At 41.1% G+C, this 21,498-nt stretch overlaps 1 long non-coding RNA gene across 3 annotated transcripts in view; it reads right to left on the minus strand.

The window, feature by feature from the left end:
* LOC117885152 overlaps positions 1–21,294 on the minus strand; it is a 101,816-nt gene extending 80,522 nt beyond the window's left edge. For all 3 annotated transcript variants that reach the window (XR_004647728.1, XR_004647727.1, XR_004647726.1), the window contains exons 1-2: positions 20,895–21,294; positions 18,081–18,167 (exon numbers count right to left, since the gene is read on the minus strand). This is a non-coding gene — a long non-coding RNA (uncharacterized LOC117885152). The remainder of the gene's footprint in view (positions 1–18,080; positions 18,168–20,894) is intronic.
* Positions 21,295–21,498: the final 204 nt, after the last annotated feature.

Below are 21,498 nucleotides of genomic sequence, written 5' to 3' on the forward strand. Positions count from 1 at the left end.
ATACAAGACCCTAGTTACAGCATATGCAAGGTTTTCTGAAATGAGACTATATAGCGATCTTACATTTCCTTGATCTTGGCATTTGCTTCAGTTCTGCTGGCAGAGCACTCTAATTGTAAGGGGCACAATAGGCAATGCTCTTATCTGTGATTAATAGATATGATCTTTTCAGAGTGATAAATACAGGTAAGTAAAGTATCTATAACTGTATTTATGCTACATCATAGATCAAAAATCCTACAACCTAGACATGATAATAAGCCTCAACTGGGTGTAATACTGCTGTCTAAGCTTTTGGAAAAGCACTGCTCATTATTCTGCAACTTGATTTTTTGTGGGACATAGGGTGGTCAGTGCCGCCAAAGTATTGAAATGTTGACTTTGTCCAGATCTTTATTCTGGAGCTAATTTTATTTCTCCCATATTTCCCTTAAAGATTCATTTTCTGGGGAAGCTTCTCCTGAGGCGCTTTGACCTCTGACCAATGAACCTACTGGACATCTGTCCGTGGAACTCTGAGAATCAGCCAGTGGGGATCCTCAGAGGTTCTGATCCTAAGAGCTGCTGACTTGATTAGGAAGAACATCACTGAGGTTGAGGCTCAGAGCAGGGAAATTTGCACCGTCCTACCAGAGACACAGCAAGTCTCCTTCAGCCTAGGATGTAGCTGAAAGGTGGGAACCTGCCCCTTCATTTTCTACATAATAATGTTCAATACGGATAGGTTTTCCAAGAGGGCTTAGTATGGCTCCAACTATTTCCTACTGATACTGAGCTCTTTTGAAAATACCAGTCTGTCACCATTTCCCTGAGATGGCAGTTTGGGAAGAATTTAATATTGACCTTCAAACTCATGATTATTTTTTTTTTAAATCAGATGCTAAATTTTGAGTTGATTCATTTTAATGTAACTAAAAGCTGAAATGTCACAAAAATAAACACTGAAATGTAATGATAGTGAGTTTAATTAGTTCAGACCAATAACGGGTAGGCGTAGACTAACCCACAAAGTTCAGATCTGGAGAAGACAAAGTTTGGGGGGTATTAAGGCCTTGGGAGGATGGGGGGTGGGCAAAGCCCATCTCTAATAGCATGGGTTTTTTTTGTTTGTTTTTGTATTGGTTTATTTACAAGACTGTTTCATGTAATATGAGGCCTCTTGTGAGGAGCAAAAAGCATTAATATGCTAAAGGTTAGGGTGAGCCTAAAATTTCTTGAACCTTTTCATAGCATCACTGGGGCACAACTTTCCTTTACTCGATATAGTGACAGACCAAAAAAAAAGTGTCTGGTTTCCAGGGAACAGCATACATCCATTTAAGAATATATCCATGATCAAGGGCTCTTCCACTGTGCAGGTGGAAGAGGGGGAAAAACAAATAAAAGATGAAATCTTTGTGCAAATGGCTCAAGATATATGGAAAGGGGGAAGTGACAGCTCTTCTGCCTGTTCCCACTTCTCGGCAAGCCCATGGAAACCCCTCTGCTCACACAACAGACTGAGTGTATTGAAAGATGCTTGTACAATTAGCAATGGAGCGGTCACAAGCTGAAAGTCTCCTGCCAAAAATGAAACTGTCACTTACCATTTCACAGGGAGCGTTTGGGGCCATATTTCCCCCTTTCTAGTAAAAAGGGACGGGAAGGGCTAAGGTCCTCAGAAAGTTCCAAAGGAAATTAGTATGTGTTATGTCATCCAAAAATGAGAGGAAAAAATGGTGGTTGAAAGTGACAGTCGTCAGGATTAAAAACAACCATTAAAGAGATTAAAAACTGTAAATGCTGTGTTATGAAAATGCAGAGCATGGCACTACTTTGCATATGGCTACATCTGCAGTAGAGAGGCCTGACATACAGAAATGTGCAGCAACCCTCTCAGTATAGCTCTAACAGTGTACCAGGTGCTTTATGAACTGGTATGACAAGATCCCTGCCATGAAGAGCTGATGTCTAAACAGACAATGGACAAAGAAAGGGTGGGTGTGTGGAAGGGAACAAAGCAATGTGATTGGATTGGGAACCTAAGAGCTAATTTGTTAGTGCCAAGATTTTGTTACCAAAGTGCTGTTTAGTGTTTGATGTTCAGTCTTCTGTTAATTAACTCATCTCTGCCAGCAACAGAGGATATAGATAGGCCTTTTTTCTGGTAGGGTTTATAGGCTGTGATGTGCATAGCTGTTTCACTGAAAAGAGATGCCATTGTAATTCTGTAATTTCCCTTTCATGGCGATGATATATATTTGTTCTTTCTTACGTATTTTTCTTACTATGTAGTGGGGTGGCTAAGGTGTCAGCTGCACCTCTGGTCTCTCCCAGGGATGCTCTTTCCAAGTGACAGACCTTGACTTACTCTCTTTCCAGTGGAACTCCATAGTTCACCCCACTTTAGACTGGATCAACATGTTACAAACCCCCCTATTCCCCTGTCCTGCTATGGTTACAATGCAGGTGGCGTCTGGTACTCCCTTGCAGGCCCTCACGAGTGCACACACAGATGACAGGTTTCGCTACCTTCACCTCTCTCTGGTGGAACCCCAGGGCTCTGCCACAATTCGCCCCCCTGCTTCCAACCATGTTACCATGAGAGCGGCCCAATTGCAATTCCTGCAAGACACTTGTTACAAGACTCCCTGGCCTGAAGCACTCCCATGCAGCAAGACCTGGCATTGCAGAAGCGCTGCCTCAGCTTCCCAATGATTTTTGGCCTAATCTAGCCACAGATATGATTTGGCCCTCCAGCCAAGCCACTTTAGAGTTCTACTCCTTCCGGGGTAACAGAGTCATTTAGACAAAGGATGCTTCAGCTGAGCTCAGCATCCAGCCCCCTTCCTTACAAGGGAGCCTCAGCTGCAACAGCCTGCTTCAACAGATACCTGCGCTCTAGTCAACCCATCCAGCTGGTCCTGTGCCCATCTTCTTACATTGGACATTGACCAACCACAGTCCTCAGACAGCTCCTGGCCCTCACCCAGATAGGAGTAGGAGCAGCCTGTCTGCTTTCCTTCCCAATCAGCCCTCCACTGCTGGCCTTTCCTCCTCTTAAGTCCAACACCCAGCACAGGTATAATGAGGCAGGGCTGACTGGCCCCAAGCCTGCTGGCCCTTAAAGGGGAAGGCCACCTTGTTACAACATTCCCCTTTGGGTGCCTGTGACCAGACACTATTTAAAATGACTTAGACCAGCTCCTTCCAAACAGACATACTGTTCATGTGACCAAAGGTACACAGCAAGGAGAGGGGAAAGGACGAAACCCACAATGGGCCTGCACTGCCAGGGCTTGCTTGCAGCTCTTCAACTCTCAAAGCTTAAGCAAGCCCAGTTATCTCAGGCACATCCTCCAGAGCCTCCGCCTTAGTTCCACAGCCCTGCTGTATCCTTTGCCTAATCCAGTCTATCTGCCCAGGAAGCTGCTGACCATTTCTGCCTTTCTTCTTTTTCCTCTGGGCCAGGAGTTTTAACTGCTTAGTGTTCATTTGCTCTTAGACTCTTGTCTGGGAAACACAGACCAGTCACCCTGCTGGTGACAGGCAGGTGAGGATTTTTCAGTGACTAGCTCAGCTACTGTTTCTCTCCAGGGCCCCTGATATTCTCTCTGGAAATAGCTTCTGTCTGTCATTGGTTTGTTTCCTGCTTACTCCCCACTAGCAGCCTCCTTTGATTTAACTCCATGTAATCAGCCAGAAAAATATCAAGCGGGTAAACTGAGGCACATATAATCATACAAAATGATACAGCTATCTCCCTCATTGTTTACATGTAGTATAAATGATCTAACTGAAAAGATATATATTTTGCTCTCTGTGCATGGAAAAACAACACAAGCCTTTTGGAAGCAGTGCCTTTTAAGGAGGGACCATGAGAGGGAAGATGTGTGGAAGACCAGGGCAGTAAGTGGGTATATGCATACAAAGCTGTGTGAGGAAAAGATCACAAAGAACGGGGTCACTTTTACAGCTTGGCTACTGAAAGGGGTTGAACAAAAGGAGATGATGAGAGCAGATGTATTAAAGGAGAGAGAGAGAGAGGCAACAGGAACTGGCAATAGAGTGGATGTCAGCAGAGCAGATATTGGCAAAGGAGAGAAAATAACTGAAGATGACCCCAGAATTGTGAGCCTAAGAGATGGATCAGTGAGTTGAGATGTCAGTGGAAACAGATGAGAGGTGGTGGAGAAGATTTAGGAGAAAAGGTAGGATGTTTAGTTTTGGAGAATGTGACTCTTAATTAGCAGTGGAAGATCCGGGGGGAGAAATCTCATACTGGACAGAGGGGTTGAAGCCAGGCTTTGAGAGGCTTGGGAGATGACATTGACTAAGGAGGGAAGTATAGAAGGAGAACAGGTCAGAATCAAGATGTAGTAAAGGAGGTTAATATATTGTACATGTGCATCAGGTTTTGCATACCTGACAATCTCTTGAGTCTGATCAAATTGCACATCACAAACTACATCAATAAATAACTCTTTATCTCAGATACATATGTGGTGCCAGCACCATAGCATCTGACCGCCTCACCCTCTTTAATATATTGATCTTCCCAGTGCCCCTGTGAGGTAGGGAAATGCTATCATCCCCAATTTACAGATGGGAAACTGAGGCAGAGAGGTCACACAGGAAGTCTATGGCCAAGGTCACACACGAAGTCTATGGCCAAGCAAGGAACTGAACCAAGGTATCCCAAATTCCCGGCTGGACTATCTTTCCTTTCTAATCTCATTCACAACAAGCCCTCATTTGATGAGATGACTGTGCAATTGAAGCATATATTCCAAAATATCTTCAAATGACAGTAGGCAGATTTTCAGCAAGAGAACATGTATTGAAAATAGAAGTTAAAGTACCAATCGGTACCAGATAAACAATGTCCTATAACTCCCATCTGCATCAGCCTTACTGAGCTGGATTACCATAGCCGATTTCACCCTCCAACCATTGATAACTGCTTCCACGGGTTAGAAGCTGTACATTTGCATCAGAGAGGTTGGTTTCTCTTTTAGAAGACATAAACATTATGTGTGGGATCTCCATACTATCAGGTTATCCACCCAATTCAAAGTTTATCAAGCAGAGTGATCTTAGCTGTTTTCTCTGTGAATCCAGATATACTACTGCTGTCAAGCCAAAGACAAACTTCACCTGTCCCTTTTGAGAGCCATCATGCATATCAGATGGCAGGATAACATTACACACTGTGTAGTGACAAAACATTGAAAATCAGACCTCAGACCAGCTCTGCTGAGCAGAACTTATCAATTGGATAGGCTACACCTACTCCCCAACTGTGCTGACTACAGCAAGGTCTAACCGGGCAAGCATTCCTTTTGTGGTGAAGGAAATGCTTCCTCTAAGGACACAGCAGCACAACTTGAATCTGTGTGGTCCAGACCAAGACAACTATAAGACACTTGCAGCAAATTGACCCACTAGACTTTCAGTGCTTCAGCATGAAGTGGTCAGATCTGTAATTCAACTCTGGTAGAAGAAAAATGGTGTTCTGTGCAAGCAGAATTAACAGTAACTGCATCGTAACAATGAAATGAACCTAATGGTATTTGTACAGGCACATTACAAGAATCCCTCTGTCCTCAGATTGCACTACACAAACAAGACCACAAAAACAACAAGGAGTCCAGTGGCATCTTAAAGACTAACAGATTTATTTGGGCATAAGCTTTTGTGGGTAAAAAAACCTCACTTCTTCAGATGCATGGAGTGAAAATTACAGATGCAGGCATTATATACTGACACATGAAGAGAAGGGAGTTACCTCACAAGTGGAGAACCAGAACAGGGCCAATTCGATCAGGGTGGATGTAGTCCACTCCCAATAATAGATGAGGAGGTATCAATTCCACGAGAGGCAAAGCTGCTTTTGTAATGAGCCAGTCACTCCCAGTCCCTATTCAAGTCCAAATTAATGGTGTTAAATTTGCAAATGAATTTTAGTTCTGCTGTTTCTCTTTGAAGTCTGTTTCTGAAGTTTTTTTGTTCAAGAATAGTTACTTTTAAATCTGTTATAGAATGTCCAGGGAGGTTGAAGTGTTCACCTCCTGGCTTTTGTATGTTACCATTCCTGATGTCTGATTTGTGTCCATTTATTCTTTTATGTAGGAACTGTCCGGTTTGGCCAATGTATATGGCAGAAGGGCATTGCTGGCACATGATGGCATATATAACATTAGTAGACGTGCAGGTGAATAAGCCCTTGATGGTGTGGCTGATGTTGTTGGGTCCTCTGATGGTGTCATTAGAGTAGATATGGAGACAGAGTAGGCAACGAGGTTTGCTACAGGGATTGGTTCCTGGGTTGGTGTTTCTGTGGTGTGGTGTGTAGTTGCTGGTGAGTATTTGCTTCAGGTTGGGGGGTTGTCTGTAAGCGAAGACTGGACTGGCCTGCTTCCCAAGGTCTGTGAGAGTGAGGGATCGTTTTCCAGGATAGGTTGTAGATCGTTGATAATGCGCAGGAGAGATTTTAGCTGGAAGTTGTATGTGATGGCCAGTGGGGTTCTGTTATTTTCCTTGTTGGGCCTGTCCTGTAGTAGGTGATTTCTGGGTACCCGTCTTGCTCTGTCAATCTGTTTCCTCACTTCCCCAGGTGGGTATTGTAGTTTTAAGAATGCTTGATAAAGATCTTGTAGGTGTTTGTCTCTGTCTGAGGGATTGGAGCAAATTCGGTTGTATCTTAGGGCTTGGCTGTAGACAATGGACAATCTAGACAATCTAGCCTGATACACACCATTTGGACCCTGCTGATGTGTAGAAAAATGTCCAGAGTATACCTTAAAATACTCCCATTTCAAGCGGGTTAGATCAGAGACACAGTGCAAGGCTGGCTGGTGTGGGGTAGACTTACACCCCAGCTTGCCACAAACTAAGTGTTTGTGCAGACAAGCCCCCAGAGAAGTCACTTACTTGTTGCATATCTCAGTTTACCAATCTGTAAATTGAGTAATAATACTCACCGAACAGGTGTGTTGGCAGGATTAATGTTGGTAAAGTACTTTTGAGATCCTTGAATGAAAAGTATTATATGAGTTGAATGTGTTGTTTACTAATTAGGAATACTTTTGTTTTGGAGCAGATCATGTCATTGGAGCAGATCATATCCCAGTCTCAGAACTCACTCACTCACCCCCCAGTGACCACGGGGGATATGATATTCTAAATGAGAACTTGTTGTATAACTAGTGATTATGTTGTTAGAATCTATGAATGGTGGCATTTTGTTGTTAGACTACATGAATGATTCCTATGACCAGATGAAATGTAAAGTGTTGAGAGAAGGAAAGATGTTCTGTGGCGTGTTGATGGAATGTGGGCAGCAGTGGTAGCATGTCAGATAGTGATGAATGATGTTATGCGCTGAAAACCTGGACCAGATGTTTGTATAGAACATGGGAGTCTATCCTGAATGACTGAACAATTTTTGAGAGTGGGCAAGGAGAAACTCCCTTCTATTGTTGAACTACATCCCTCTTCCTGAGCTTCTAATATTTTCTGTTAGAAAAAAAACGTTGTTTTGTTTGTAGCAATGATGGCCCGGATCCACCACTGCACTAATACATTTTGACATTGGTGTAACTCCGTTGATATTAATGGAACTATCTCCTTGTAAAACTGTGTAGTAAAATCAAGTCCTGTGTGTTTGATTTAGGTGTAAGGTCCAGTATGTGTATGTCACCTGCTGAAATAATTGCTATCACAATTGCTACCAATCACAAAAAGGATCAAATTTCACACGTCGGCTATCCTTGTGCAACCCCACTGAAGTCAATTTCAGATGTTCAAAAATGTTACAAGAGTCTGCAGGTCACGGTACGGTAGCATCTAACTCTTTCATACACAGAGAATATTTACATAAAACAGATAACATCACAAGCTGGGAAATGAATATCATCATTTATAGGAATTTATTGGGGAAGGGAGAGAGAAATCAGCAGGAGTACCGTGGCAATGGAAGCAGGACCTGGCCCAATCATCACATCTCTAACTAACATCAGTAGCCAGAGACCAGTTAAAGCTGTCTTCAAGCCCTGCCTCTAGACCACTGCCCAAGCAACAAGGACACTTCCACCAGTGCAGATTTCTCTGCCCCCTCTTTGTTAGTGACATACACACAAAATACATGTCAATAGTAGCTTTTTTGTACTCTATTTACAAAAAAATTTACAGAATCTGTGTGGGGACTCTATAGCATAACAGCCTTTCTTGTATTAGATGAAATAGAATAGATGGAAAAGGCATGGGAGGAAGGTGTAAGGGATTGACAGGTCTGCCGCCATAGTGCTGGTGGTGGAATGTGGAGGCCAGAGACAATTCATCATGAAATACGACTAGTTTATGTGGCTCTATAGTGAAAAACCCCTGTATGGTAAAGGGGAGAATTTGTCCTGAAATATGATCAGTGGTGGTAGACCTACCGCAGCAAACCATATATGCTACAGAAACATGCACAACAGACACAGTAGGCTTCCTCAGAGTGATGAGGTATCTGGGAGAACAGCACCACTGCCTCATAAAATGGGTGTTTGTAAATTTTTCAGCATTTTTTGGTCTAACAAAGTTAAAATCAGCTTAATTAACAATTAAATCAATTAATATAATCTTTATGCAGCTTTACATTGGCTGTTAGGGACAATTAAGTCCATCCTGATAAGACAGCACATTCCTCTCCTGAGCCCATTCTTTATCTCCATGTATTACAGTAAGCTGTCTTCTCAGTGATCATTTGATGAGGAATGATGTTTTTCTGAGCCCTTTTTAAGATAGACAAAAATGAATTGGCCCTACACTGCTGATTTCCATCAGGCAATTTATCTAAAGATTGTAATGTAGTCATACATAAAAGTTATGGCAGTTCCACTGCTGCTTAAACTATGTAGCAATTATCTTAAGTTTATTTGTGTATTGGTTTCAACATAATAGTGATGCCAATCATCATGCTACATTTAAAGGTGTGTCAGCACTTCCATGATCAGACCCTGTTTCAGGGGATTATATCGTGGCCATAAAAATTAATTCTGGATCACAGTATGTTTGGTTCTAATCTCAAATGGGAATATATGTTTTGAATAGAATTTGACATTAAAACGATGTGGAATATTGAAGTTACATAAAAGCACAAAATTGAAATAGAAAAAGTTTTCTGGCTGGTTATTTTATTACTAAAAACTATTAAGCCATTTTGCATTTTAAAATTATGGGGTTTTTTTAATGTGAACTGCGTTTTTAGGTAGCTTTCTTTTTCGATTACTTGGGAGTGGGGAAAAGAATACATTACAATAGATGAGGCTTTTAGGTCCAAAATGCAGTTTTCATGTATACCATGCTATTAACTTTTCTTAAAAGTATTCCCATGTTTTCCGGTTTACTAATTGACACTGAATGATAACAAGTATAAATAGTATTGTACATCTAGAAAATGGGAATGCAGGAACAGCAATTATAGAGCCTCAACATGTTTTCAGTGCTAATGTGTATCTGAATATTTCAGCTAAAATAAGTAAGTGTGTATTGATATTGGCTCCAATCCTGCAGTCAGATCCACTCAAACAGAACCTATGCTTATGTAGCACCCCAGTTAATTCAATGGGGCAGCACAGAGGAGCTAGTGGAGTGCAGGGCTGGGGTTTAAGATTCTGCTACTCTTACTCACACCTTGCTCAACTTTAATCAATAGAAGTATTTGCAGAGTAAAGTACTACTTACTCAACATAAGGGTAGAAGAATCTGGCCATTAGTCATTAGGACATATTGTCTTGGAATAATTCCCACATCTAACAAACTGTACAGTAAAATGTATATATTAAAATATAGTAGAGACTTGGGTTAAATTTGTGATCATCAAAGGGTCTTGTGGCAATCCACATTACCGTGAGCAGAGCTCAGTTTCAAGTGGTCATGGCATGCATTAATAGTGATGGTCATCTCAATAGCACCATTCATTTTTATTACTTTAGGAGGGACTATTGTGAATAGGGTTTAAAGCAGGGGGCTGGGAATTGAACTTTGGCTATTTTATCAGCTCTGCCATTCTTTGCACAAACCACTGACAGCAGAGCTAAATTCTCCCCAGCCCTTACAGGGCATCTCAAAGGTGAAGCAGAAGGCAGAGCCCTGGCTCCACCCCTCTTTCACACCAGTTGGAAGAGCTAGTCAGCCACATGAAGGGGAATATACTGAACTCCTTCAAGGGGTATTGCAGTATCCACTCCCCCAGCATTCCAAGAGAGCTTCTTTTGGGCTGAACAGGTACAATTTAACCCTGAACTTCTCTGTGCCTCACTACACCCATCTCTTAAACGGGGTTAATACTTGCCTAATAGGGTGTTCTGAGAATAAATTAATATCTGTAATGCACTTGTAGAATCTGAGATGCAAGTGCAAAATGTCATTGTTACTACTGAACCTACAGTCTACCAAATTACATGTAACATGACCATGAACATACATATTTAACTGGATGACACTGGATGACTGGGGGGGGAGGGATAGCTCAGTGGTTTGAGCATTGGCCTACTAAACCCAGGGTTGTGAGTTCAATCCTTGAGGAGGCCACTTAGGGATCTGGGGCAAAATCAGTACTTGGTCCTGCTAATGAAGGCAGGGGGCTGGACTCAATGACCTTTCAAGGTCCCTTCCAGTTCTAGGAGATGGGATATCTCCATTAATTTATTTATTTATACCTTTTAAAATGCCTACATACATGTGCACTTGGTAAATAAATAGCTGGTTTGGTCTCCCAGGTGATTAAAACACATAACCTTCATGAAAATTCTTTGCTTTCTTCCTCTTCATTTTAAATTATACTGCTCTACAGCCAAAATGCTTCTGAAATAAATGTAGTCAAACTTTACTAATTCTGGGTCACTGAGAATGAAAATGATGCTTAAAATTGTTGATTGGTTCTAGTTTTCAAGATATGCTATTGGGTCAGTATATACAACCCTTGACTTGGGAATGGCGGAGGTTAAGTGAGTTATAAAGGGAAGGGATCTCAATTTAAACCAGAAATGACTAAAATACATCTTTGACTGGATCGATGAATAAATCTATGACTGGGTTTGGCCAGTACTTGCTTTATAGGCAAAACAATGAATGCTGCAATCTGAAGTTGGTATTGCGTCATACATGATATGAATTGCATCATGTTATTCCTAGAAGTCATGGATGATGCAATCATAACGAAGCTTACATCACTCTGCTGAACAAATTGCCCTATATCAGCTCTAGAAATCATACAGTGTCGTGCTCTCTTATTTGTCAGTGTTTGATTTTGCAAAGGGACACATTTCTGTTTAGCCAAAGTGAGCAGAGATGCCTCGTACTTGTGTGAACAGTGTGGATAACTTCTGCTATGTTTGTGGTGAAGTGACTTTTGCATCACAAAAGCGCAGTATAACCATTATGGTTAAGAAAGCCTATCACCTTTATTTTGGCTGCAAAATTGGAGATCAGGACAAGAGGTGGGCCCCACACATATGCTGCAACACTTGTGCAACAAATCTTCGCCAGTGGTTGAACAGGAAAAGGAAATCTATGCCTTTTGCAGTGCCAATGATTTGGAGAGAGCCAACAGATCATACCAGCAATTGTTACTTCTGCATGGTGCCTCCAGTTGGGAAAGGTGTGTCAAAGAAGAAAAAGTGGACTGTGCATTATCCAAACATTCCATCAGCTATACGCCCAGTACCCCACGGAGAAGGACTGCCGGTTCCTGATGCATCAGAATCATTCTCACTTGAGTCAGACGAGGAAGAGGATGAAACTTCTGGTCTTGAACCATCAATGTCACGGGACCCACATTTTCTCCCATCCTCCTCCTCTGAACCACACCTCATAAACACAAGGTGAACTGAATGACCTTGTCAGGGATTTGGAACTACCCAAGAGTAAGGCAGAGCTGTTGGGCTCCAGACTACAGCAGTGGAATCTCCTGGCAGGTGATGTTAGGGTTTCCATGTTCCGTGACCGTCAAAAGGATCTTGTCCCATTCTTCTTCATGGAAGGTGATCTTGTAGCCTGCAACAACATCGATGGTGTGATGGCAGCCCTCAACATCGTTCACGATCCAGATGAGTGGAGACTGTTCATTGATTCATCGAAGACAAGTCTTAAAGCTGTTTTACTGCATAATGGCAATGTTTTGCCATCAATTCCAGTTGTTCATACAGTCCATATGAAGGAAACCTATGACAACATGAAACAACTTTTGAGGTGCACAAACTATGACCAACATCAGTGGCAGCTTTGTGGCGATTTGAAGGTTGTTGCTCTCTTGCTTGGTCTGCAGACTGGATACACAAAGTACTGCTGTTTTCTCTGCAAATGGGATAGTCGTGCAAGAGATTCCCACTACATCAAGAAAGATTGGCCACTCCGACAGTCATTGGAGCCTGGGAGGAAAAGTGTTCAGCATCCACCACTTGTTGAATCAAGGAAAATTTTGTTACCACCCTTACACATCAAGCTGGGTCTGATGAAAAACTTTGTCAAGGCCATTGACAAAACACAAGCAGCTTTCAAGTACCTCCGTGGAAAATTTCCAAGGTTAAGTGAAGCTAAGATAAAGGAAGGCGTCTTTGTTGGTCCTCAGATTCGTGAACTTCTTCGAGATGATGCATTTGACCATGCACTGCGTGGCAAGGAAAAGACGACATGGAAAGCCTTCCAGTTAGTGGCAATAAATTTTCTAGGAACAACAAGGCAGACAATACAGGTTGTTGGTGGAAAACCTCCTCAAGGCATACAAAAGCCTTCGTTGCAATATGTCACTAAAGATACATTTTTTGCACTCTCATCTAGATTTTTTTCCACCGAACTGCAAAGCAGTGAGCGACGAGCGATTTCACCAGGACATTGCAACAATGGAGAAATGCTATTAGGGCAAATGGAGCCCATCAATGCTTGCAGACTATTGCTGGACAGTGACAAGAGATGCTCCATTTAATGAATACAAGAGACAAGCCAAGAAGCGCCGAGTAGACACTGAATAGGACTAAACTATGTCCATAATAGTTTTTTGCCTTTTGTTTCATAATACATTTTATTTATATAACCCTTTTGCTGATTTTTAAAGTGTTACATAAACAGGACAGGTGAACTATTATCATGTAAAGCAACCATAAACACATGAAAAGACCTAGGTTTACAATTTATGATGAAAACTCTACTATCTACACAATATACATAGACATAAAATGTAAAAACTTAAATATCTTAGAAACAGTAGCCAATCAGTTGTTTTAATTGTCATATTTGAATTCAGCACATCAAAATACATAATAAATAGCACATTTTATCTCTGAAGCAGACGACGTCTCAAAAATTGTAGACCAGTGTTACCAGAAGAAAAAAAAGAAATTACACAGATAACTATTACCCAATTAAAAGAGCCCCACTGATGCTCTTAACATAGACATTACTCTTCTTGTTGTTGTTTGGAAACCATAGAAAAGAAATAGCAGCTATACAATTTCAAAGTGGTGTCATTAGAGATATTTCAGCTGTTCATCCTACTCCTGTGGCTTTGGCTTTCACATCATGCATGCATTAACAAGAGTAAGCAAAGACTGGATGGCGTCTTCTCACACAATAAAATTGTGTGAAAGAATATAATCAAAGGGGCACTCTTTCATGTTGCTTTAAAAACCCAATCAAGTTGGGTAATAATGTGAACGTATAAAGAGACCAAATGGTGAAACTGGTCTGGTCAGTGGCTTGGCCGGTACCATTTAGGAACCTGAGTTTGAGCATGACCTCAGGCTGGTAGAGGCACTGGAAGCCTTTTGAAAGTGATGCTCTCATAAATTATGAGAATTGGATTCTTTTTGACATCCTACTTGCAGTTTGATACAGTCTCTTCTGAGACTCTTTGTTCACCGGGCTGCAGGGCTGACAATAAGAGAAGAGGAAACTTTACAGCCCAGCCTGAAGGGAGGGTGAAAAATCCTATGAACCTGATATACTCGACCTAACTTCTTGGGATGGTGTGTACCCTCACACAGTTGGCTTGTTTTGTTTTATTATAGTGGGGGAAAATCCCTATTTCTTTTCCTCAGTTCTGATGCTCCTTCCACTTATTGTGCCAATATTAAAGTTAAGCAAAAATAAAGTCAGTTGTGTGATTGGATTCTCAATCAAGAATCTACATTGACATAATGTAAAACAGTGGTTCTCAACCAGGCGTACGCGTCCCCTTGGGGGGTACACAGAGATCTATTACTGGGGGTGCTCAATTCACCTAGATCTGTGTTTCTCAACCTGGGATTTGCAGCTCCCGGGTGGAGCATCATGAGATGGGTTTAAGGCGTTCGCAAGTGTAGGGCTGGCATTAAGGGGTGGCAATTGCCCGGGGCCACATGCCATAGGGGGCCCTGTGAAGCTAAGTTACATGCTTCAGCTCTATTGCCTGGGGCTTGGGCTTCGGACAAAGCTCACAAGTGAAAAACAGATTCAAGTATCACACTGATTATAAGTACAATATTTATATTCCAATCTTTTATTTTATAATTAGATAGTGAAAATGAAAAAGCAAGCAATTTTTCAGTAATAGTGTGCTGTGACACTTTTGTAATTTTATGTCTGATTTTGTAAGCAAGTAGTAGTTAAGTGAGGTGAAAACTTGGGGTACGCAAGACAAATCAGATTCCTGAAAGGGGTACAGTAGTCTGCAAAGGTGAGGAACCACTGATGTAAAAGGTGTCATTAGAGATTGATAAAATTCAAAATATGGCTGATGCGCCACACATTACATGTAGTACTTTGTTGTGAACTGTCCTGTTTCTATACTAGTATAAGTCTTCTTATGGTGATCTGTTCTGATGTTGATGTAAGCCAGGTTCTCCAACGAGAGAATAAGGAACAAGGTCCATCTATGTATCTTTTGCATCTATGTATCTTGGTTAAGGGGATATGGCAAATATTTTCTAGTTCTGCACAGGACACAGTGCAAAGGTAATAAACAATAGGGAGGAAGGGCAAAGGTTACAGGAATAAGATCACAGGGGAGCTAGATTGTCACTTGTTCTTATCCAGTAGTGAATAAGGAGCTAACCCCTTGCATGTGCTGTATAAGTCCTACTGCTGCCCGAACTGGAGCCCCTATGTATATCAGCCGCTGCATCCAATGCATGTTAGCTGAATGCTTCTGCTAAAATATTAGCAGTTTGATAGTTAACAATGTAACCATTTCTTTAACTTATCATTATAAGGTTTCTAAATTAACACACCATTGAAATTAATAGGTGCAGTTCACATTTCTCAGAGCTATTCTGCAGACTCATTAGTTTGCATTGGGTTCGTATTTAGAAGGCTGTTTTTGCAACTCTAAGGGCTAGAAATGTAAGGTCAAATTATTTGCTCGTGTAAATGGGTGCAGCTCCATTGACTTCAACATGCCCATAATTGTTTAATCCAAGCTTTAAATCTGCCACATAGTTTTGCAGCAATGGGTACACTATGCAGAAAATCTAAGGCTGAAGTGTTAGAATACATTGGACTCTGGTTATGCTTTGGAATCTAGATAAAATGCTTAGGGCCTGTTGTCTTACTTATGTTAAAGTCACTGGTAAAATCCTCATTGACTTCAGTGTGAGCAGAATCAAGCTCTTAAGGCACACTCCTACTACTGCCTTGAAAAGCCATGAATTTTGATATATAGTTTTTCATTATGAAAGCCACTTTCTTCTTTGCAGTTGCACCCAGGTGAGTGTCTGGCTCCAGGCCTTCATTTTAGGCTCTGTGACCTAGACATACAGTACTAACAGCACTAGGAGTTTGACATCTGCAGGCAGTAACTTGCGCATGAGAATCACACAGCTGCAGATAACATTTTACGAAATTATCTCAGAGACTATCCAGTAGCTAGAGCTATATTGAAGGCTCCAAGACTTATGGACCACAAACTTCAAGGAACTGTGGAAAGCAAAGCAATCAGGCAACAAAGATGCTATGTTGTACTTCAAACTCAGGAAATAAGAAAATGCTTTCAAATGGTAGCTTAAAAGTGTGGAAACTTACCCACGATCAGGAAAATGTAAAGCTAGTCTTTTCAGGATTATATTTGTTCCAGCTTAATGGACTGTACCTGGTATATATTAAAATGCTACTAAGAAGGCTATTGTAGTTAAGGAGAGGTCCACTGATTAATTATAAACAGACATTTTTGAGGGGTATATAGCTTAGCCATTTAAAATCACACCAAGCTGAAGTTTGACATACAAGTGCTATGCCTGAATGAAATCCTCCCTCCCCCCATCCCAAATTTAATGTAAACCTGTTTAGTTGTTTTTTATTATGGAAGAACTGTGAATAAAAAAGGAATTTATTTGGGGGCAGTTTCAATACTTTTAAAAAGTAAATGAGGGATTGCAGGCCATTTTTCCTGCATGCAGAGAAAGAGAAGGGATCAAATCAATTTGATGAGTTACAGACAAGTTCACTCAGTTCAAAACGCTATTTTTTACAGAGCATTCAGCAGCTAATTTTCATAACCCTTTCCAACATGGATTGCTCTCCCTAATGCCTTGCACACATACTGTTCTCAGTTCCGCCCGTGTAGCTACCCGTTCAACTCTTGTTGCCTTTATGTGATGAGCACATGAATATTGAAAGAACTAATTTGGCCCAGTGTGAACACAATGCAGAATCCCAGAGAAGAAAATGTAGCTTTAGTTTAAAATTTACACAAACACTGTGGTGTGAAACATTTGTTCAAACTGCGTTGAAGGAGAATGCATTCTGTGGACAGGATGAATTCGGATCAAAATTCCATCCAGATGTTGAAAATGTAATACATACAAAGGATTGGTTCCATCCCAGTCTGATGGACCAGAAAAAATGTCAGTGAAGATGTGTCTATATGGGTAGCTGTAGGGGAACTGACATTTTTTAAAAGCAATACTGTTTTTTTTTCTGATTTGATTATTTTATATCAGATGAAAAGTGCTATCCAAGTATTAATATTATGTTGCTGCTAAAAATCAAGGGAAATTAAAATTAGAAAAAACATTTAAATAACACTAAAGGCATGATTCAAATGCACAAAGCAAGAAGTTCAAATTTAATACTGCCTCTTCCTACTTAACCCATCGCTTGTATTAATGTATTGCACATTTGAAGATGGGAATGAACTGTGGATGGAATGAGCATCTTAAATGTCCCTACTCCCATTGATTTAGTTTAGATCAGACCTTATATTCTTATCTACATACTTTACATATATTATATAAACCAACTGTAGTAGATTTTGAGCTAAAGTGTTAGTTTATAGTTACTGGGTAGTTACAGGTAATTAAAATGTTATAAGAACTGGTCACATACATGAACTTACAGTTATATGTTACCTGTGCTATTACCAGCAGAAAAATAGTTAGCAACCAATTAGAATAACTTTTAAAACAGCTAATTTCAGTTCTTTTAAATATAATTTAAAATTTCTATCATATGTTTGATGTAAAGTATTAGTATAGAATGAGTGAAATCCTGGCCCGACTGAAGTCAATGGAGTTTTGCTGTTGACTTCAATGAGGCCAATATTTCACAGATAATCTGTTTCTGAAATACAATGTTTTGAAGAGATTTGAAGCCACTGGTTAATTCAGAAAGATTTAGGTATGTGTAAGTAGGGTTGCCAACTTTCTGACGGAACAAAACCAAACACTCTTGCCCCGCCCGTTCCCCGAGGCCCCGCCACCCTCACTCACTCGCTCATTTTCACCTGGAGAGGGCTGGGGAGAGCGTCCCTTTTCGATAGGGTCACCAGATGTCCCGGTTTTATGTGGACAGTCCTGATATATGGGCTTTTCTTTAATATGGCCTCTGATTACCCCCGACCCTCATCCCGATTTTTCACACTTGCTATGTGGTCACCCTACATTTCAAACGGGTGTTTGGTTGAAAACTGGGCACCTGGCAACCCTAAATCAGAGAGCTGGGATAGTACAGGGTAGTGGGTTGTTTAAAATTCTTTAAGTATCTAAAGAAACCCAGCAAAAGAAGCACCTCTGAGCATAGGATTTGATCCATTACTGCCTGTTGCGACCACTGGTCACTCCCCTTATTATGTTTGTCTTCCTCACCTCTTGTGTCATGTCTGAAATGCAGATTGCAAACTGTCTCAGGTAGGGATCAAGTCTCATGTGAAGTGCCTTGCACACTTTGGCACACTATAAAACAAATAAAAAATGATTTGTGTTTTAAAACAAACAGGATTGAACTGAAAGAATTTTAAATAGGAGTTGCAGATACTCATCACCTCTCAAGATCAGGCCCTTGGATACAGTATTTGTGGGTTTTTTACACTCATTTAAATGTACAATTCCTGTTTTGAGATTTCATTTGCATATCTTGGGTAGTTTTTCAATGTTACAGCCCATGAAGCCAATTCGGAAAATCCTTTGTATCCGCAAGCTACATGTTCAAAATTCCCAGTATAAATACAATGCCGAGTTTAAAGAAAGTATTTTTCAAATAATTTAAACCCTGATCCAGTAATCCATTTACTCAGATCAGCAGTCCCACGGAAGTAAATGGGATTACTTGCATGACTGAGGTTTTAACTGTGTATATATTTGGGCAAAATCAGATCCTTAGAAAGAATGCAAAGCAAAATAACCACAAATATTATATTAGTTGATATAATGACATGTTTAAAAATATATATTTTAAAGGAACAATTAAGTATACATCTTAATGTCAAAGTCCAAAGCAGTTTTTTCAAGGGTGTTTAAAAAATCAGAGCAATAAGGTAATTGCTCCAACATTTTAATGAACATGGTGATTCTTCCAGTAATGCAAATTCGAACACCTCTTCATTTCATTTAAAAACTTTAAGTTATACACATATATGGTTCACATTATTCACATATATAATGCTTCAGTGACTTTTTAGTCATATATTAAGTTCAAAGCCTTGACTATACTGTTTTTCTACCGCACTGCATATATTTTTATAGTCCTTAAATGATCTTTTGTGACAGTACAGATAGTAGTATATAAAAATAATTATTTTTTTTAATTTCATATTTAAAATACGCATTTTTTTGCAGAAGATATATTTGATCACAGATTTCTTAAATTAAGAGATTATATGATGTGGTAATTTTCTTAATCTTCCTTTTAAAAAATGCAGAATTATCTCCCAAAACATGTTCTGTACAATATTCTGTGAGTGTTGCCAATTAGTTATTAATATTAAATTAATATTAGATATTTCAAAAATAAAATGTCAGATCAAGTGTGAAGACTTTTGTTATTGATCAAATACATCATCTGCATTAAAATGCATTTTCTGTAATTTGCTAATATAACTAAATATTGATCATACAATAATATCCTCATACTTCTAACTCCAAAAGGGACAAAAATAAGGATTTTTTAAACTACTGCTTTAGCGATCAAACATAGTGATGAATATATATTTTATGCTTATAGGTTCTACATATGCACATGGTTCTAGCCAATATCATATAGAAGCTAAAATACCTATTTTGGAAACTAGCAAATGTATAGCACTCAGTGTAAAGCAAGTTGTGCCTACAGCTTACTCATTCATTAGCTCTGTTTCCTATGCCTCAAAATAATAACATATAAGTCTGTTTGTTTTTATTTAAACCTCTATCCTCTGTTGCTAAAATACTAATTGCTTACACAATTGCTCAAATCACTCCAAAAAACAACTTTATGTGGAGTTTTCTTAATAAAAGCAAAGGCCTTGGTTACCTGTGTGTGTGTATAATATGTATCTTAAAACTTTTTTTTTTTTTTTTTGGCCTACAAATATTTCCACAAAACAGCTATGTATAGCTGCACTTCTGGTTTAGTTTTACTGCATGTATTCAGCACATGTTCAGCGTGTATTCAGCACAAAGACAAAACAGGCTTATACAATATCTTGCTCTGTTTGGCTTCAGCCTTGCCACCTGAAAGCCAACTATCCTTTTCATCTGAAACAAAATGAAACTTTTAAAAAATGTCCTGTCCATAAAACTCTATACAATTCCCTCTCTCTTAGGCAGCTTTCCAGCACTCTGGGGAGTGTCTACATGTGACTAGAACATGTTTACTTCCTTTCTGGCAACATTCAGGTAAATCCTAGTGCAGCCAAAAAAGCTAAGGAAATCCTGAGAGTGATGGCATGACACCCTGGCATTTGCCTGCTCATTTACTTCCTGTTTGCTTCAATCCTGCTTAGCCGAGTATTGTTGACTCCTAAAGCAACCAATATACAACAGATTGTTTTCTCCCTTCTCCAGGGCAGCTGGGGCATTTGTAATCTGCACTCAGAGGGCCTCCCCGGGGCGATTTAGGTGATCCCTGAAGGGCGAGGTCCGTTCAGAGGTGCTCCGCAGACCTTTTCCCACGTGGCCCGGAGCAGGGGTTGCTGGTGCCAGGGCACAGGGCTCGGATGGGAGACGTTGTCTGCGGATTTCCGAAGGTTCCTTTCTGAGCGACGTGGGGCCGAGCCAGGACTGATGCTGCGGGGCCATTAGGAGGCCTGGGGTCAGCGTGGGCCACCAGCCGCAGCGGGCTGGGTTCAGGCAGCCTTAGGCCTGCAGCGCAGCCCGGCCCCACTCCCATGCATCCCGCAGCTCCGCCCAGCCTCGGGGGCCTTAAACCATGGCAGGTCTGGGATAACTCGGCCCTCAAGCCCCAGCCGCTGCAGCCCAGCGCCTGCTGGCAGCACCCCCCGCGCGGCCGCTCCCTTGGCCGGCCGGCACCTCCCGCCTGCAGCGCTTGGGAGCGGGGCAGTGGGTGGATTTCCCTGAACTGCGGGGTTATTTCCGTGATCCCCCAGTCCGCTCTTACAAACACCAGCCGAGCAACCCCTGCCCCTAGTGTGTGGCAAGGCATTGCCCTGAGGGCAGCAAATGCGAGTAAAAGAGTCAACTTACTTGGATCCACGCGGTCTGGCCCCTCGTGGCATTTACGGTGCAAGTGGAAAGCACAGCGCCTAAGGCTGATGCCTTCCCCCCCATCAGAAACAGGGATCGGGGACATCTCTTCCCCCTCTGGGCTGCAGGACTGAAAGTTGCAGGAGGAAGGCATGGGCAATGCAGCCAAAGAAGCCAGCCCCCTCTCTTCCTTCCCCATGAGAAAGTCTGTGGCAGCTCAACTCCACAGCATTGTTTTCTTCACTCCATTTTTTTTTTATTTGTAAGAAAACGCCAAAAATGTAAATATAATTTTACGGTGGGGGGTGAACATTCCTACTGAGCCGTAGGGTTATTTCTATTAGGTCCCCCATTCCCTCCCTAGGTACAGCATAGAGATTCCTAGTCTCACAGCGCTCCCTAGTGGACAGCAGCCGCACCCATGACTCGCTTCCCTCCTCCCATCCCCTATTACAGCCTGTAATATATTCCCCCCCACCCCCTCCCAAAGAGGTATCGACAACCTACAGGACACAAATGACCTTAGAACGCCCCTGTCCATAATCTGCATATTCATTCATCTCTACCTTCCCGCCAATAAAAAGAAAGGATCTCCATAAACTAA

Source organism: Trachemys scripta, chromosome 11 (genome assembly GCF_013100865.1).
Source record: "Trachemys scripta elegans isolate TJP31775 chromosome 11, CAS_Tse_1.0, whole genome shotgun sequence".
NCBI classification, from domain to species: domain Eukaryota; kingdom Metazoa; phylum Chordata; order Testudines; family Emydidae; genus Trachemys; species Trachemys scripta.